An 18,676-nucleotide genomic window follows, 5' to 3' on the forward strand; every position below is an offset into this window, starting at 1 on the left:
CTCTCCCTCCTCCAATATCTTCAATTTTCGGTACCCACGAATATAAAACGAAATCGAAATAAAGAGAAACGACACGATTCGAAAATTATACGAAACGAAATTTTTCGATATCCACGAAAATCCACTTGCTCCTTCCCTCGAAAACGCTATGCAAATTTCAACCCTCCGCTCGGTCGGTCGGACATGATTAAACACAGAAACGCCGTTGTTTCAACCCTTTCCCCGTTGATACCTCTGGAGGCGCGCCTACGATTCATCCCTCAGTTTAATCACCACCACCCTTGAAAACTCTCCGGTTCACGGTGGCATTCAATAACGGTGGCCAGTTCCCACAACTCTCTCCCCTCTCTCGACCGTGGCCCGCAGCCTTGCCGACACTCAGCCCCCATTTGGAAACGGCGAATTTATCTCGTTACGTTTTGATTCTGTCGGCGGATTCAACGGAGACGCGACCCTCTAATTGCTATTCATCCCCGCCCATTGATAAACTCTTTGCTCGCCCCTTCTTAATTGGAATCATTGCTGCGGGAAATTTCGGTGTTCTGGTGGGAGGGATACAGGTTTTCTTTATTAATTGATCTCGTCGAACCACTTTTCCTGTAATATCAGCCGATTTACCAATTAATCAGTCTTAATTACTCGAATGAATCGAACTCGTAAACTCTGCTTAAGTGAAACGAAATGTCAACACTTTTTTTCGGAGAAGGTTTCGAAAATTCGGAAAAGTGTTCAACCACGATTTTCGGGTGGAACGGATAAGTGGATAAGATTGGTAACGCAGCGCCAACTGGCGTACGAGCTTATCGCGCGAAATTCAAAAGTCCATTTTCGTTCCAATTCGTTCCGGACGAGTGATGCCAAATGAGCATGATGCAAAATTAGCTCATAGGATAGGTTCTCGTTTTTTGAGGAATAAAATATTCGAGCAATCAAGTTTTTTAAATAAAAATTCCGTGGAAAAGAACGATCTAAAATTTCACCGAAACGAAATAATTCGCGTCCTCGATCGCGTACGGAAGAAACAAACGCGTGGACGGAAATAGGAGAAGCAGGGATCTCGATGGGGGGACTCTAAATCTTTGCAGAGAGAGGAGAGGCGACAGATTGTTTCGTTGCATAGGAAACGTACAACCGCATTTATACCGCTAAATGGGATCTCGTCTTTCTCTCTATGCCCGTATCTCTTTATCTCGTTATGTTATGGCGAACACTCTCTCTCTCTCTCCCTCTCCCTCCTCCACGTCCCCCTTATAGCACCGCGTTTACGTTTACGAGCACCACCGCTGACGTTTACGAGCCACCGGCTGACGTACGAGCCACTTGCTGCTCTCTTCCAGCCTCCACCCATCCCTCGCCTCCATCGTTTACGTAACGTTATTTCCAACGTAACGCTCCCCCCTCTCCTCCCGAGCCTCGATCATTTAACCTCCGTTTCGATGCTTCTTTCCTTTCGAGATCCTCAGCCAAAACTAATTCTTGTCGCTGTCGATGAAAGAGAGGGAATTAGCGAGGAAAGAAAAATAGGAAGGAAAATATATACATATATATATGCATACGTACATATGTGTGGAAATTCGGTGGCGCAATCGGTTTTGCATTTCGTCCACGTAACCAACGTCCATTTCAGGGGGCGGGGCGGCGTTTGAGCGATTTATGGGTTCGGGAACCGCATTGTATCTGTACACGCGCCGCGCCCTCCCCCGTGACGCACCTGACGTGACGTGACGCGGCGCGACGTGACGCGACGTGACGTGACGTGACGCAACTGACAAGTCGGGCGCGGGAACCGCTCCCTAGCTGATCTTGCTCCTCCTGCTAACCTAACCTAACCTAATCTAACCTCCTCCAAAACAACAATTTCTTCTTTATCCCTCTTCCTATATTCCTTTCTCCCTTTCCTTTTTTCTTTCTTTTTCTTTTTTTTTTTCTTTTTATAAGGAGAGTAAAATTTATCGCCCGCAAGCTTTTATTCCGAGGGGGAGGGGGAAGAAAGTTGTTCAAAATTGTGTACACACTCCGTACATACCGGCCAGCTGTGCGAGGAGAGGGGGAGGAGGAGGGAAGGGGGGCGATAAGTACCTAGGATCAAGGACTCGGGCTTGGCTGCCGGCCATATTTCTGGAACGTGGTTTTCTTCTCTCCTTTGCGGCTCGGATTCCCCAAGTATTGCGAATTGATATTCGCATCTTTCTTTCGCCGAGATAACGGTCGGTATGCGAGACCTCGTTTCCTCTCTCTCTCTCTCTCTCTCGATATGGCGATCGAGGCTGGTATTGCACGACGATTCCTACGTTGAAAGTTGCACAGTGAGCGTGATTCCTCGGATCACAGTGCCTCCCAACGCGGTTCTCCGTTATTGGAAGAGGCTAGCGTCACGCATTAACTGTCCTGATTGGTGCACGCGTAATTATAAATTTATTTCTTTAATCGATGAAATCGAAATTACATTTTTACTGATATTGGAAGAGACTATTAGCGCCACGGATTAACTAGTACAATTGGTATGTTGAATTTAATCGATTAATCGATTAAACTGGCCCCGATTCGACGAAAGATCCCCTAAATTTTGAATCCACGAATTGAGAGACACTGGTTCGCGTTATTTATTTATTAAAAAAGGAAGAAAAGCATTCTCCCTTCGCTATCTCCTCCTCAACAGATTCCTCCATAGCACGGATTCTTCTTCTGATCCAAGGCCCCTTCCATCCGCCTCTTGATTTCAGAATAATCAAGAGCTTCATGATCATAAATCCGTCCGAAATGAAAAAAGGAAAAGAGGAAGAGGAAGAGGAAGAAAGAAAGACGCGACAAGAAACAACAAAGGATCGAACGTTGTATCTCCACGGCCATTCTTCTTGTCCCGGGAGAGGAGGATTCCAGCATCGGCGAGTAATTGCCGCGGTCATTAGCGGCGGGCGTTCTTGAATTAATAATGACGTCACTACAACGCCTAGACACTTCTGTTTGGCTTTAATAAGGAGACGACAGGTCGCGTTCGCCCTCGTCGCTTCTCCCCCCCTCTCCCTGATTAACTATCTTCCGACGCTAATTATATCCCCCCAAGTTGTTAGCCACCCTACGCGTCACGTCCTCGTCGTCGTCGACGTCGTACGACCAAGACGTCGTCGTTAGGAGAGGCGCGGGTGGGAAGGGTCGCGTTTCATCGTGCGAGAGAATCGAATATCTCAATTTTTCACCAACTTTTTGATATTTGACCGAAGGATAAGACACTTTCCTTAGGAAAGACGAGAAATTGTCTGCACAATTGTGCAATTGGTGCACAATTTTAGAGAGATAACGAACAAGACGTTGAAAGAGGAGAAGTTCTATTTTTTTTTCTCGAAAAGGAAAAGGTTTTCTTCGAACTCGTTACCTCAGAAACCGCACTTTGGATTGGCAGAATTTTAAAATTTTAAAAAGAAGGGAGGGAAAGGAAGCTTTTATTTTGTTCCCTTTTTCCTCGAGAAACGGAGGGCAACCGGACTTCCTGCCTGCTTATCATCCTCCCTCCTTCCTCTCCTTCTTTCAAGCGAGCAGTTTCTGAACACCCCTCCCTCCATCCTTTTGGAGACGCTTCTTCGGTTATCCCTCGGCATCCTCCCATGATTCATCGCCGCCACGATGGATTATCCCGTAGTTGACCAGAGATCGAACCCGCTTCCCTACGATACCCGATTTATGGCGCGAGATTAATGCCGGATACGCTCCGTTCCAGATTATTTAAAACTAGTTCAAGGGGCTGTTGCTCGCCCCTTCCTTACCCAAACATTGGATAATAATTACTACACAATCCTGCCCCCGTGAAACAACGACCGTTTTCTTCCTTCCTTTCCCTTTTTCTTTTTCAAACGTATCGCTCGAAGCGAAGTAAAGCTGCGTTCTTTTCGAGCAAGCTGTGCGATCGCGCCAAATCGAATGTGTATCGTCCGAGGCGAGGCGAGGGCACAGAGAGGGCTCGTCGAACTGGTCCTCGACCCAGCCATGGCCGCCATCCCCCCTCCTCTCGCTCCCTCCCCCCTTGCTCCGTTTTTCCGTTGCGCGAGGAGGAGGCTCCTCCTCGAGGAGCTGGCTTCGGGGCCCAAACGGCCGAGTTTCGAAAGTGCAAACGTATTAACGCGATTTCGTTCGCTGCAATTTGGCGGCAAATCCAGCCACGCTTTCACAGAGAGAGAGAGAGAAAGAGAGAGAGGCTAATTGCTTCGAATGGTCGGCCCTCGCCACCAGGAGAGATTTGTTTCTCTTCGTATATTTTTCCTTTTTCCCTTTTTCGCGAGTATTAATTTCGAGGGAGCTTCAACCGTGAGTCGAATTCACGAGTTGAGGTTACGCGTGATACGAAGATATAAGATATTCGTAACAAGAATTATTATAATTTAATTCGAGGATATCGGAGAAAATTTAACGAGTTCGATGTAATTGTAAATGTAATTCGAAGATGGCGCCCCAGTCGGCTCTCGAGCCCGAGAAAATTATTGCCATATTCGCAAGTTGATCGATCGAGCAGCCCACCACGGTTGATAATCGGTTATCCCTTTCTTTCTTTCGCCACTTCTTCTTTTTCTATCGTCGTTCGTCAACAACAAGGCGTATTCGAAATAGGCGCTTAACGATCTGGCGGAGAATTTCGTTTCGAAACGATAAATTCGAAAGGTCTTCCTTTCCCTTTTTTTTTTGAAAAGCCAGTCAAGCGAACCGAAAATGAAACTGAAAACTCGTATCTCTTTAAAACGAAAATTCGATTCAATTTTTATTGTCAAAGATTTAAAAAATTGAGCTACAAATATAAATATATTCGATTGATAATTTTATGCCAACCCGCTGCTGTTTCGATAAATTCAACTTTCGAATTTATATCACATTCTCACGAGATATCGAGATGTAAAATCGAAAATGTTACCCGCAAACATTGTTACAAGCTCCGCTCTTAATAATCGTGAATCTTCGTTTCGTTTCGATGCACGAAATCACGAAACTCGAAAACGAAAAACACACATCGCACGGAACGACCCCTTTCGCGCTTAGTTTCGGATGCAAATTGCACGGTTGGGCCACATTGTTGCTTCCAAGTATCGATGCTCGAGGAGAGAGAGAGACAGAGAGAGAGAGAGAGAGAGAGAGAGAGAGAGAGAGACAGAGAGAGAGAGAGAGAGAGAGAGAGAGAAGAATGTGTGTCTCGTTGCATGCGCAATCTTTCTTCATTTTGCTCCCTTTCTTCGATCGTATTGCCGGAAATTGCCGGTTAGAGGAGACGGTTTTCGTACTACCACTTTCCTCTTTTTCTTTTCTTCCCCACCATATCTCTCCATCCGTACATTTTCGTGCCAATTAATTCTCCTTCTCCTTCTCCTTTTTCTTCTTCTTCTTCTTCTTCTTCTTCTTCTTCTTCTTCTTTGAAAGAGAGAGAGAGGATTTTCTGGCTTTGTTATCGAATCGTAAAAACTGCTCCTAAAAGGATTAATTTGATTTTTTATTGGGCGCCAATCATTCACGACAGATATCATATTATAGAACAGTTGCACTTGAGAGACTCTTGCGCAAGAAAGGAAATAAAATTTATCGTTATTTTCGTAGTCTCCTGCGTGGGCGACTTTGCCCACGAAAATATTTCGTATCGAAATTTTCACGTGGCTCGTTCTCGATTTCCAACTTACTTTTACCAACATTTTTTCGACCGGCCAAGGAGGCGGCCATTAATCAATGTGTGTACATATATATATATATATATTTATATATACATACATATATACATTGTCGGCGGTGGACGTCCCACGTCCGACACGGAGGATGATTATCTGAAATAAAATATCGTGCGACAAATCACTTCCTTGCCAAGAGTCGTTTAACTGGTTATATAAAATTACAAGCCGGGTATTGTACACGGGAGAGGAAGCGTGGAAGAGAAGTCGCAACAGTTGAAAAGTGTACCGTGAAACACGGGATGGTTAAATAATTCTCCATCGTTGAGCATCGTTCATTTTTTTTTTTTTTTCCTTTTCCTCCTCCTACTCTTGTTTGTTCGAGTCTTCTAATAACGCAAACATTGAAGAGGATTAAAGTTCTAACACGTGGACCGTCTTTTTTGCTCGCACGCAAAAATGAACGAAACGGATTAAAGGGACGGAATAAACAAGCGCGTGAGCGTATCGAGGGGATTGCTGGTTAATCGTCACTAGTGGCGCTAGTGTCGCATCGTCCATCCTCCGTGGTATTTAGCTAAAGATAAAGCACGAGTCAAAGGTGCAAGTTCAAGGATGAAATATAGGCGGGGGTTGGGATGCAAAATTGGATTAATTTGTATCAATATAACCAAAGTTTTCACGATTATTCGACTTAGTCGGCGATAGAAATTTATTTTACCGGATAAATTCGTAAAAAGAGAATCTTACAATTTCCAGTCTTTTTCTTTTCTTTTCCCATTCGAGAAATCCAATCCCGATGCATTATTGCGTTGGAACCCTCGGCCTTCCAATAACCAACGATCCGAGCAAAAATCCTTTGTCAAACAATCGCGAAATTCCGTGGCCGACTCCGCCATTATAAATCATCGCTGGAAACGCGTGCCGTTTCTCATACGGGGCGAAATAAATTCTTTTCTTCATTTTCATGCAAACGAACACCGCCATATTCTCGACTCCACACCTAGCAAACATCCGCCGTTTTTAACAATTCAACGATTGTAAACTTTTGACACAACTTGCTCGACGATCGATCATTTATACATTAATTCGAATTATTTCCCCATTTCATTACAAACATGTATCGTATTCGACGATCGTCAATTAATCGAGTAATCGATTCAAAATTATCGCGAAGAAAAATCCGAGATAAACGTAATTCAATTATTCCTCGTTGCTATTGGGGATCCAAAGAAGGAAGAACAAAATTAGCAATTCACCTATCCTATCTATCCTACCGTGTCTCTCGAGACGAGTCTCTCTTCAAAAAATATTTCGATTCAAAGTGCATCTCGCATTTACATCCTGGCAGGCCCCGTTGCACGTTTGTCTCCGAATAGGCGTATTACGGGTTGCCTACGTATTTATTATTGTTATTATTATTTCGTTTCCCTTCGTTCTTCCCCCCCTGCCTCGCTCCCCCCCTCCCCCTTCTTTTTTTCTACTCGCTCGCCACGGTGGCGAAGCGGAGAGAGGCCGTCAGACGCAGGGACGCCATTCGTCGTGTGGCAGCGCGCATGTGAAAATACGACGGGAATATTTCACTTTTCGCGGCGCTCGCGCGCCCCGACGACAGCGTCGCGGTGCCACGTCACGAGGCATTCATTTCGAGATACGTATATATACACCGCTACGTCCAGGCTCCCGGGAGTAGCCTTAATAAATGTAGAAGCATTTATAAAGGCGGCGAGATGCGAATATTCCCCCCTCCCCTTCCTCCGTTGTTCTTCCTCTTGTTGCTCGTCGAGCAAGTCTCTCTTTCTCTCTCTCTCTCGTTTCGCTTTATGTCTCGATATCGCGAAACGGTTGATTCTCTTCTTTCAAGGAGAATACGAGGATAGTTCGTAAATTTCGATTCTGATTTAATTATTCCGTTTAAGATAAAGCGACGAAGATTCGATCGTTTTATGTATGGACAAAAATTGTTGATAATTCTAAAATTTTCAACTCCATTCTCTTCTCGTACCAGTAATTATTTATTCAGTTATCCAGAACTAGGATAGATCTATTTATCATATATTATTTCTTTTATTTCTTTTCCAAACGATGTAAATCGCCTTTTTCACGAACCTGCCATTCCAACTACTTTTGTCCCTCGAATTCCAAAAATTCATTTTTCGCTAAATCGATCGTATCGAAATTATATCGAACGAAAAATTCTACTCTTTTTCTTTTTATTTTCACTTTCCTCGGTCTTTTGAAAACTTTCAAAGTTGCACGAATCGTCCCCCGATGACGACGTACGACGGCGGATCGCGACGCGGACGAATTCGTAACCGACTGAAACAAATGTAAAGGCATTTCTAACTGCGAGAAGAGACGAGAGAGAGAGAGAGAGGGAGAGAGAGAAGACATCTCGTGCGCCGACGGACGTGCTTTTGATCGAACTTCCGGCAAACTCGAACCTTTGGCAACCAGGTCCGCCGTGAAAAATGGCCGCCTCCATCTCGTCACGAATTGAATCTCATCCTTCCCGTCTACCGTAATAGCCTACTAGGTTAATTGAATATTCTTCCGCGGAGAATTCCACCGTTTCAATCGAACGAAACCGAAGCCGGCGAAGGAGAATCGATTTTTATTCTGTTCAACGCTTGCTCGACTGTCGAGATGTTAAAAATTCACGTTCCTTTTTATTATATCGTTGCATTCATCGTTTCAAGTAACATTATCTTCTTCTCGTTTTATTTCCTTCGAAGGAGAATTTTTTCATTCGGATCTCGAACTTATTATTAATGGGATAGGTTCGGTTTCGGATCACGCAACATTCAACGGTTTATCCGAATCGTTTAAGCTTTCCATTAAGCGAATCGAAAAATGACGAAACTCCGGCTGCAGAAGGTCGACCGGATGCTATCTCTCGGTCCATATAACCCCTCTCATTCGTCGTTTCTTCTTTCTCCCTTCAACAGGAGTTTACAACTGCATGTCCTGTCCATCTAGATACGAGTAAGAAGAGCAGGATTCGTCGAAAGTGGATGTATAACGTGTATTCTCCGAACAGAATTTCGAGAGAAAGAAATCGAATCGAAAAATGTGATTGATAGTTGTTGCGCAGAAAATATGATATCTCGTCGAGGAGGATCTTCTTTTCGTTTTCTCTCTTATGTGAAAAAGAAAACAAAAATCGAGCCAATAATTTGAAACTTGGAAGAATTCAAACGAAACGAAATTCGAAAAAAGTAAGATCACTTTTCCACCAAAACATCTTTCACCGTGTCTCACTCACTCGCTCAACCACGTTTCGTATAATCCATCTTACTCCTGATTCGTCCAACTTTTGGAAGAGATCCAAAAATCGATCGATCCGAGGCGAACGAGAATAAGAATAAAATATAAAACTTAGATAAAAAAGAAGAAGAGAGAAGAAGCACAGGAAGTCGCACTTTTCCACCTTTTCGTCGTCGAGAAACATTCTCATCCCGCGGCAGCTGTCCCGATATTCGAGGATTCTGGCACGATTTCCGGCCGAGGCGAGCGTTGAAAAATAACGAGAACGCGCTCGACCGTTGCCCACGCGATTAATTTTCGCCCAGTTAAAGTAGCGTGGGAGGGGGGAAGGGCGAGGAGGGGTTCGAAGATCGAAATTGCGTCAAAAATACGCGCTTGTATGGAGAGGGACGCATCCAACCCACCTACGTACTCGAGGGGGGAGGAGAGAGGGGAACTCGGTCGTTGTTACTCGGTAGCACACGGTTTTCACACACGCACGAAACGCACTGGCCGACAGCTCGTGAGCTACGTATTAATAGAAGCGCGGTTCGACGTGTTGTGCCTCGAGCCGATATTCCAACGGTGAGCGGTGACCGTTGGAACGCGACGATTCTTCAAAACACAGCGAGATGTAAACACAGGCGAAAAGGAATTCCGTAACAAGGACGCGACGTTTGGCCATCGCGAGGCGGCCCGCCATGTTCCGACGGCCGTCGCAGCCATGTTTGCCCCGCCGCATACGTCTCGCCTTTTCCCATTCCCGAGTCCGATCTTCGATTCGATAAAAAAAAAGGGGGGGGTTTTATCGATTTTATTTTGCGGAGAATTGGAAGAATCGGTTTTCGAGAGGAAGATATATAGTATAGTGTAGACGATTTGGGGAATCGAGGAATTGATTTTTCGTTTGGAACGAGAGAATTTTTGTATACGTACGAGTTTTATTTGTCGTGTAATGAATCGAAGAGATTTTGGAGTTTTTTTAACAATTGTTTTATTGCTCTTTCTGTTCGAGAGGAGAAAAGTTTTCGAAGAAGTATGGGTTTTCGTTTGAAAATTTTAGATCGAGAGAATTTCGGATCTTTCGAGAGGGAATAATTTTCGATGCGATGCGATTTCATGAGAAATGTTTTTCTTAGAAATGAATATCTGTTCGAAACATTCCCTTTTCATATTTTGATTTACTTATTCCATTTTTTCCGTCGTGGATCGAACGAAATATTTTTAAGGGATAAAATTTTCGAGCGCATATTTTTATAAAAAAAAAAAAAAAAATACGAGAAAAATGAGTTTCATCTTTCTGGAATATTTTGGAATATCTCGTTGGGAAGAATTATTTTTTTTTAGGACAAATTTTTTGTCAGAGAGCGGGGTTTCATGAAGAGAAGAGAGCAACATTATCTTTAGAGAAAAATGAGCTTCGTCGGGTATTTGGGAATTTTGTTACCGACGAATTATTTTTTCTACTTTCCCGCCATTATTACTTTTATTTTTTTCGAAATACATATCCTCCCTCTTTTAAAAGAGAAAAGGGAATGAAATGGAAGCAGTCGGAATTATCATTTCAATTATACCGCTTTTATTTTCGACTCGTATAAACTCGACCGCGCAAATATAGATCTTGAAGCTTAAATTTGGATATTTGTCGTACCCCCTTGCATAGATTCCGATATCCGAATTCAATATGCGATATCATAAATAATTCCCTTTCGTGTTTTATATATACGCGTCGAGGTTTTGGTTCGCTCGTAGGTGGATTAATTTTTGGTGCAAATTTATTATCCCTCATTAACCTCTCTCCCCCTCCCCCCGCCCGAATTTCACACGAAAACGATTTTAACCAAAATTGGCCTCCTCGAATCGCCTGATTATTTCCTTCCTTTCGCATTTTTTCCACCCCTCCCTCGTTTCTTCCATTTTCGAAAATCCTCGAATCGATGCCCGCGAAATTGCAATAAAGATATCAATAACGTCGCGATAATAACCGATTCCGCCTGTAAATACATATATATATATATATATATATAAAAGGAAAAAAAGGATAAAAAAGTTGCTGGAAAAATTACGAACGATGGCAATAATTTTCTTTTTCCTTTTTCTTTTCTTTACGACGATATCAAGAAAGGGAAATCAATCAAAATGTAATTGTTTTCGAGCGAGGAATAATACTCGATCCTGTTGCGCCATATTCCGACGGCCGACGGGCTGCCGTCCACCCGTCTTCCTTCCAATATAATCTTCGAGAAGGATCTTTTCGTTAAGAAAACACTCTGCGTTTCACACATTTCTCGATCAACGATTAAATCAACGAGTCTTTTTAATTTTTCCCCGACAGATTCTATACACCAAAACATCTACATCTCCGAGAAAAGAGAAAGAAGAAAGAAAGGAAAGGAATTGAAAACGTTTCTACCTTAAAAACTTTTTCTTTAAAAAAGAAATACATTCGATTCGTACTTCCAAGACCTCGAGGATCCTCTTCTTCCATCCACGATCGCGAGAGACGGAGAAAGAGAGAGCGAGAAAAAAAAAAGAGGAAAGGGCGCAGATTTATGAATATTACTTTTCGAAAACTATAATAAACTCCTGGTGTTCTTTCTTTCTCCGTCGCTGGGGGAGGGGAGGGAGGCAAATTACAGGATGGCGTGACCAGGATGGCGCGGGGTGGTGACGATGAAACAAAAGGCGAGTTCGGATCGATATCGAGAAATTTATCGATACTGCGTGGCCCGCGTAACCGGGTTACCGATTATCGCGCGAGCTTGCTCCCCCCCCCTTCTTCTAAGAAAAATAATAACATCGACAATAAAAAATTATCGTGTTCGTTGACCGTCCAAGGAGAAACGTGCTTAACGTATAAAAAGTATATTCAGTTGCGATGTGTTTACAAACATTTCAAGTATCCGAAGAGAAACAAACTGTGAAAAGAGGAGAACGGAATCCGTGTCCAGAAGGAATTTTCAACGACGACCAAACAATCGAACGAATTAAGGAATTAAAGAAATCGGATCGAAGTGGGCACCTGAGAAGGTAGCCAATCGAGAGAAAGGAAGGGGGAAGAGTATATGATATTTACGAAACACGTGTACCACCACGTGTGCGCCGTAAATCATGGAGAGGCTGGCTCCTCTAATTATAAGTATGACTATCGCCGCTATCGCATCGTCGCCCGACGCAGAAAACCTCGCTCGAAGCGAGGCGAGCGTCGAACCGGTGAACTTCTTCGCCCGCGATAAAACGATCCTCGAGTTGTCGAGATCGCGACAGAGGGGAGAGGAGGGGGGGGAAGCAAAAAGGGCCGACAGATGAATTCCGTGTTGCAAGGGAATCGGTACCCCCCGTTTACCAAGAAAGCGAGCTCGAAACGAGACCGCCTTTTAATTGCCTTTTCTTTCCTTCTCCTTTTTTTCCCCTCCTCGGACCCAAAGCTTAACCCCCTCCTCTGTCCCTTTTCTGGAGAGGAGGTTGCTCACGAGAGGAGTTTTTTTTCTTTTTTTTTTTATCTCTGGACCCCGGTCGGTCGTGGAACGAAAGGGGGTGGTGGGTAATTACGATCACGACGGTTTTGCGTTCGATGGATAGTTTTGCTCTTCAGTGGATATCGGTGGACGAGGAATTTTCAGAGTATTGTATTGATCTGTCGTTAATTTGGGTTCAGAGATCCCTTTTAGTGGAGGAAGAGTTCGCAGAATCTAAGTAGCGTTAATTTTGTAATAATTTTTGAAGAATATGAAGTTTATGATCGGTGGAAACGTGAATTTTATCTTCTTCTTGACAAACCCGTCAATATTTTTAAAATATAATTTTCAATCAATAACACGTTACTTTAATCAGAATTCATAAAGAAAATTTTTCCAATCTTGCCAAGAAACGAACAAATTATATAATATTCGAGCAAATCGTCCAACACCGTTTTGTCTTCACCTCTTTCCTAAAAATCCCATAGATTTTCATCATTTTTCCTTATCGTGTCAACGTCACGAGCATTTCCAGAATATCAAGACACACCCATCTGAATATTATATGAACAATTACAAAATTATATCCACGAGCGGATCACGCACGATGATTAATCTTGGGGCGAAAAGCGGGCAGACTTCAAAATGGCGGCTCGACGAAGGGGGTTCCCGATTAGAACTCGGATATCTGGCCGATATCGATAATGGGTCGCGATATCCGCGGGGCTGGTGGCTGTGGTGGTGGTTACGCACGCATGATGTACGAGAAGTAATATTTTCGGGGGCGCGATATATCTGGCGGGAGTGGACAGCGGCCCCCGCGATGGGGCCGTCGATATCGGTTATCGAAAATATTTTTAAATTCGCCAACGATAACGCGACCCTCTTCCGGCACAACCCTTTTCCTCGTTCGATCCAATCAACGAAACGGGCGAGGATTTCGTTCTCGCGAGAAATTTTCTCTTCTGGTTCCACCAGGTTCAATCTTGCTGTGGAATTGAAGAAATATTTTTGAACGCGTGGAGAAAGAGCCGAGGAGTTCGATAACAACGTTAATATTTTATAAATTAACGAGGTGCTACTGTTCATATTGAAATCCAGAAATATTGATAATAATCGATAATAATTTATATTATCCATCTTTTATTATCAAATAACTGATCAAACTCACACGATGGCCATGTATCAAAACAATGATCGAATAGAAAAACTCGAAGATCATCGGGTTTCAATTAAGAAGGGTATTTTAAGAATTACGAGTTTCTTCTTCAACCATATCGAAATCCAAAAATCGACGGAGATTAACCGTTTTCGATAACTGATCAAATTCGTGCAACAGCCATCGAAACAACGAAATAAACGAAATAGAAAAATTTCCAAAAAAGATTCTAACACTAGATTACTAATAATCCCCGCCCAAAAAACAGCATATTCCGGAATAGAAACGATTCTATTCCGATATTCTTTCCACGAATAACAGCGAAACGAAAAAAATTAATCTCGATCGCTTCCTCCATTTTGACCGCAACGTCACCCGCGATCGATAACTCGTAAAATGGAACGAGCCGCGAAACGCCGTACGGCGCGGCGCGTTAAAATGGATCCAAGATACGAGGCGGTGATCGAACGTCGGTGGCTGTTTATCGCTCCATCTCATTCGTTTACCTCCATGTTTCCTCCATGCGTGGCCCGTCCTCCCTCCTCCTCCTCCTCCTCTCCTCCCTCTCCTCATCCTCCTCCTTCTCGTCGTCGTCGCAAAGGGAAAGGAACGTCGCACAAAACTTCATAAATCAAACGTGCCCACAATCGGCACGCACCCGTCATCCCGGCAGATTCGATCGATCTGCACCTCGTAGAAAATGGAAACGAAATTGGACAACGAATTTCGTAACGTATTTATTAACAAACGAGGAGATTTAGGAGATTTTAGAATTCCGAATACCAAGCTGGTTTCGATCGCGAAGAAAGAATAGAATTTCGACCGAAAATGGATTAAAAAAGGGACAAAGAGAGAGAGAGAAAAAGAGAGAGAGAGGGATAAAAGGAGAATCGCGATCGCGGGGGCGTCGACGTCCGGCCGACGAGAAATTTTGCGTAGAACTGACCCGGATTTCCTCCGCTCCTCCGAATACGAGCTACTCCTCGTGCCGCGACCTTGGATCTGAGGCAATTTGCTTATTCTTAAAACGAATATTTGCGCGGTGAGGGAGCGGGTGAGACCTTTGTCCACAGCCCGGTAGATCAAACCGTGAACGGATCCCCTGCGAGCACGAAAGTACGTCGAACCTCGCTCGTTTCTCGTTCTCTCCCCCCACCTTCCCCTCCCCACTCGACAGGTGAATCCAATCGAAAAAGGATAAAAGGTCTTCGATATATCCTTCTTAATCCCCCGTTCTTTAAAACATTGCAGTCGAGGCGTTTTCTTTCCTTGTTTTTTTTCTGGAGACCTGTCTTTCTTTCTCTCTCTCTCTCTCTCTTTCAACTCGAGTCGAGGAACGTTATCGCGGGCGACGTTTGTCGAGAGATCATATTTCTTCGTTTGTTTACAGTGTAGTCTCGCCGTACGGGGAATTTACAACAATTTATTCCGTATTAATCTTTCCAGTTTTCAGGACTACGATGATTTTTATAACGTGTATATATATATATATTTCTTCATTTATCGTTCACTTGTAACTCTTTAACGAGAGAAGAAGTTTCGTAGGAGGCGTCTCCTATCATCTTTTCAATCTCCTCCTCAGGATCCTCGATCCTAAACCAGAATCCTTCAACGAGCGGGAAGAAGCGTGCATACCCCTCGGAAGGATCCTAGAAGCGTCACATGTTCCTGGTATCGGTATATTCGACCTTGCCCCTTTAAAAGCCTCTCCTTGCAATAAATCAAATCGAACTGCTTCGACGCGAGCAGCCTCTCCGTCGCGCTTTCCATTTAGGCTAGATTTAAACTAGGCCCAGGTAGCGCTGCGCTCTTTTGCATAACTCCAACCCCTTGTCCACAGGGGAGAGGGGGAGAAACCCTTCTCAACCTCTCTCTCGAAGGGGTTTCCCTCGTTGTTGCTGCCGCTGTTCCCTCGAAGACCTTCTTGGTTTGGCAAGGAGGAGACGGGAAGGTAAACATCAACGCCAGGGGTCTGCCAGCCCCCCCGCGGCGTTCCCTGCTTCCCGTAAAACCCGATCGTATTCGGATTCGTTCCGCTTCAGTTACGATGAATCGCGATGCTACGCAAGAAGCGGAATTGTCAAGCTTTGACGAGCGTTTTCGAAGGATGAATTCGGATCGAGGAGGAAGAATTCGAAAACGTCAATCGAAGGGGATATCGAGATTCTTCTTTTCGCCAATTTTTTCCAACCTCTCGATCGTGATTCCTCGCTGAACGAAAAGGGAGGTCGTAACTTTCATCTCGAGATCTATCGATTTTCGAAATTTTACTTCCCGTTTATTCTCCCTCGTGAAGAAGGGGGGGATGATTATATTTCCTCGAGATCTGGAATTATATAAATTTTCGCCGATTTCGCACGAATAATTAGGCGTCGTTATGCATTCTCTTCGGGGGTATATAATAAGCGACATAACAAGCGCGAAATTACAGGCGCGCGATCGTTATAACGATTTCCTTCCTCCCTCTCCCCTCCCCTGATTTTCCGCGATCTCACGTCTCTGGAAACGAGCGAGTTCTCAACGAATTTTTTCAATTCGATCCATCCTCTCTCCTCATAACGTCCTTCTGATGACAAAATATAGAAAAGAGGAATAGAATTTCGAGTAATATAGAAATTCGATGTTCAAAGATGTGGAAGATGACAATGTTGTTGTTGGAAAAAATCGCCAAGAAATTTTGAAAAGGAGAGAAAAAAAATAGGATGCGTTGCGTGCCGGAAAAATTACGGACGATTTTCGTTACGAGGCGACGCCTCCGGCTCTTAATTCGCGAAGACACGCGAAAATACGCGCTAGACGATGCATAATTCCCGCTGAATATGTACATTTTTATCAAGGCTAAACTCGAAAGACTTTGGCGACGTTCTGACGGCGAGGGGGTCTCGATTCGTAAGCTACGATAAATATTTTCTCTCAATTAATTCCTTTCTTAATATTTGAAATTCAAGTTGAATATTCAAAATCGTAAAAATCGTATTATTTTCATTCGCCGAGCCACGTTAGAACGATCCAATCCGAAATATCTTAGAAATTATCTATATATCTATCTTATCGACGAAATATAATTATTATCTCGAATACGGAGAATTACATTTGTAAATTAAACTACGCCGATGCATCGAGGTTTACAGATCGGTATACAATGACAAATACCACGATGGAAACTAAAATAGTGAAAATAGGCATAGAGATCAACGAACGATACAATTTAAAATAACCGAGAGATTATTCGTTCGATGTATTGTTAAATGTGAAAATTTTTGACAGGCATAAGTTCCTCTAGCCGAACCACAAATCATTATTTCTCGATCCTCTTTATTATAAAGCGGACGGTTTAATTCGACGACAGGTGGCGATCTAATTTTTTTGAATGATGAGCACGGCACGATGCTTCAACACCGTCGAAATTCATCACGCAGACGCGAATCGTAAACAGGCGATAAGGCGAGTAAAAAACAATTTGTACGAGTTAGCTAGGGGTGATGAATGAAGGTGAAATCGTTGGAGAGGTGGGAGAAGGTGGGAGGTTTGGCAGGACGGACGCGCCTCTAATAATGATAAATGAATAAGTAGCCAGATCGGCCTTCCACAAAGGGCTCATTGATTCGATTTGATTGATGATTCCGCACAGTCTTTGTAACCACAACTGTGGTACGCCTCCCTTGTTGTTGTTGTGAAAACGCAACGCGTTATTGCGACGACCGCCTCAATTATCTGGTTCGCGATAATGCCTGGAAACAAGCGAGACGAAATATAATTTGTTGAAAAAAAAAAACAGTGTGGAAGTGTGAAAAAATATTTTATAATCCTCCGATATAATCCTCATAATTTGCGAAGAAATGGAGGAAAAACTCGTGGATGATAAATTGGAAAAAGAAAGAAAGAAAGAAAAGTAGAGTGGAGGTTTAAAATGTTCGAAAATACTTCGAAACGTTCACAGTTGAAGAGAGAGAGAGAGAGAGAGAAAGAGAGAGAGAGAGAGAGAGAGAGAGAGAGAGAGAGAGAGAGAGAGAGAGAGAGAGAAAGAGTGTGTATTTTCCATTACCAAAAGGAATGCCAAACTTCCAATTCCATTTCCAAATTGCACGATTCCCAATCCCCCCTTCGAAACGAAAATCTATCGACGAATAACAAATTCCATGGAAAGGAACCACCTGTACCGCGAAACTGATCCAACTTTCATTCCATAAATTCCAATTCTATGTTGCGTGCTTCGGAGTTGAATAGACGAAAAATTCCTCGTAAAAAAAAAACTCGATCATCCATTCTCGATTCGTAACCTCTTCCTTATCGAATCTCATAACAACTGGTGAATGGCGTCGTCCATGACTCGTTTCGTACCCGACCATTACCATTCTATCGTTCGCAACGTTTAATCGTATCGAATTTCACAGTCACTGTCTTTTTAAAAACGTTGGATCGTTAGATTTCGAGGCCCGTTATTTTCACACCGTTGGCCGCCGCCATCTTGATACGGCCGCACCACCTGTCACGTGACCAGCAAGCATTCCGGCTAATCATCGAAGAGAAACGATCCGAGGCGCCGGTTAAAAGCGGCCGGTTAATTAATTCATTTCGGTTCGGAATCGATTTTCGACTCGGTCGGTAATTAGCGTCAATTTTCGCGACGAGTAAGCGTAACGGATTCCCTCGTATTTTTCTCGCACCGCGGGAACAAACGACGAAAACTGTAAATTGGGGGATCGGGGGCCGTGTAAATTAATTCGGACTAACGGATCGGACGGTTTTAAGCGTTTAAAACGATTCGATTGCAACTGAATATAGGTGTCGCCGTCGAGAGGATATTTTTGCTCGATCTTGTTTGCCCGACGGATTATACTCCCGTTCCGTTCATACGCGAGAGGGAGGGTATGGGTGAATTGTATTGTTTTTATCAAGTAAACAATTGCGCTTGTCACGCACGTTTGAAGCGTTGGGAGGAGAAGGGAGAAGGGGCGAGAGGAGTGTTTGGTCGGAGTGTGGACGTAGAATTTTACGCACCGATAACGAATGTCGGCCATAAATAAATTTTTGGCCTGCACCCGGGCCGTCGATGCCCCGGTATTAACAGGTTATGGTCGACGCTCGATTATTCTGCGGCTCTGATGGAATTAGGATTATGAATCAACCACCGTGATTATTTCGTCGCGTTTTATGTTTGCTCGAGATTATCGCAC

At 43.6% G+C, this 18,676-nt stretch overlaps 2 long non-coding RNA genes across 4 annotated transcripts in view; one reads left to right on the forward strand and one right to left on the reverse strand.

Moving 5' to 3' along the window:
- LOC114577861 (uncharacterized) overlaps positions 1–18,676 on the forward strand; it is a 90,975-nt gene that overhangs the window by 25,799 nt on the left and 46,500 nt on the right. The window lies entirely within an intron of this gene.
- LOC114577862 (uncharacterized) lies at positions 2,741–10,457 on the reverse strand. 3 transcript variants are annotated; one of them, XR_009833113.1, is made up of 5 exons: positions 9,308–10,457; positions 6,896–7,031; positions 6,387–6,639; positions 3,762–5,445; positions 2,741–3,662 (listed from the first exon to the last, which is right to left on the reverse strand). It is a non-coding gene; the product is annotated as an uncharacterized LOC114577862 (long non-coding RNA). The 3 variants fall into 3 exon arrangements; XR_003698258.2 differs by lacking the exon at positions 2,741–3,662 and adding an exon at positions 5,926–6,025 and having other exon boundaries at positions 4,720–5,445; positions 9,308–10,446; XR_009833114.1 differs by lacking the exon at positions 2,741–3,662 and having other exon boundaries at positions 4,720–5,445; positions 9,067–10,437.

The sequence above is a fragment of the Apis cerana genome, linkage group LG16 (genome assembly GCF_029169275.1).
Source record: "Apis cerana isolate GH-2021 linkage group LG16, AcerK_1.0, whole genome shotgun sequence".
Classification (NCBI taxonomy): Eukaryota; Metazoa; Arthropoda; class Insecta; order Hymenoptera; family Apidae; genus Apis; species Apis cerana.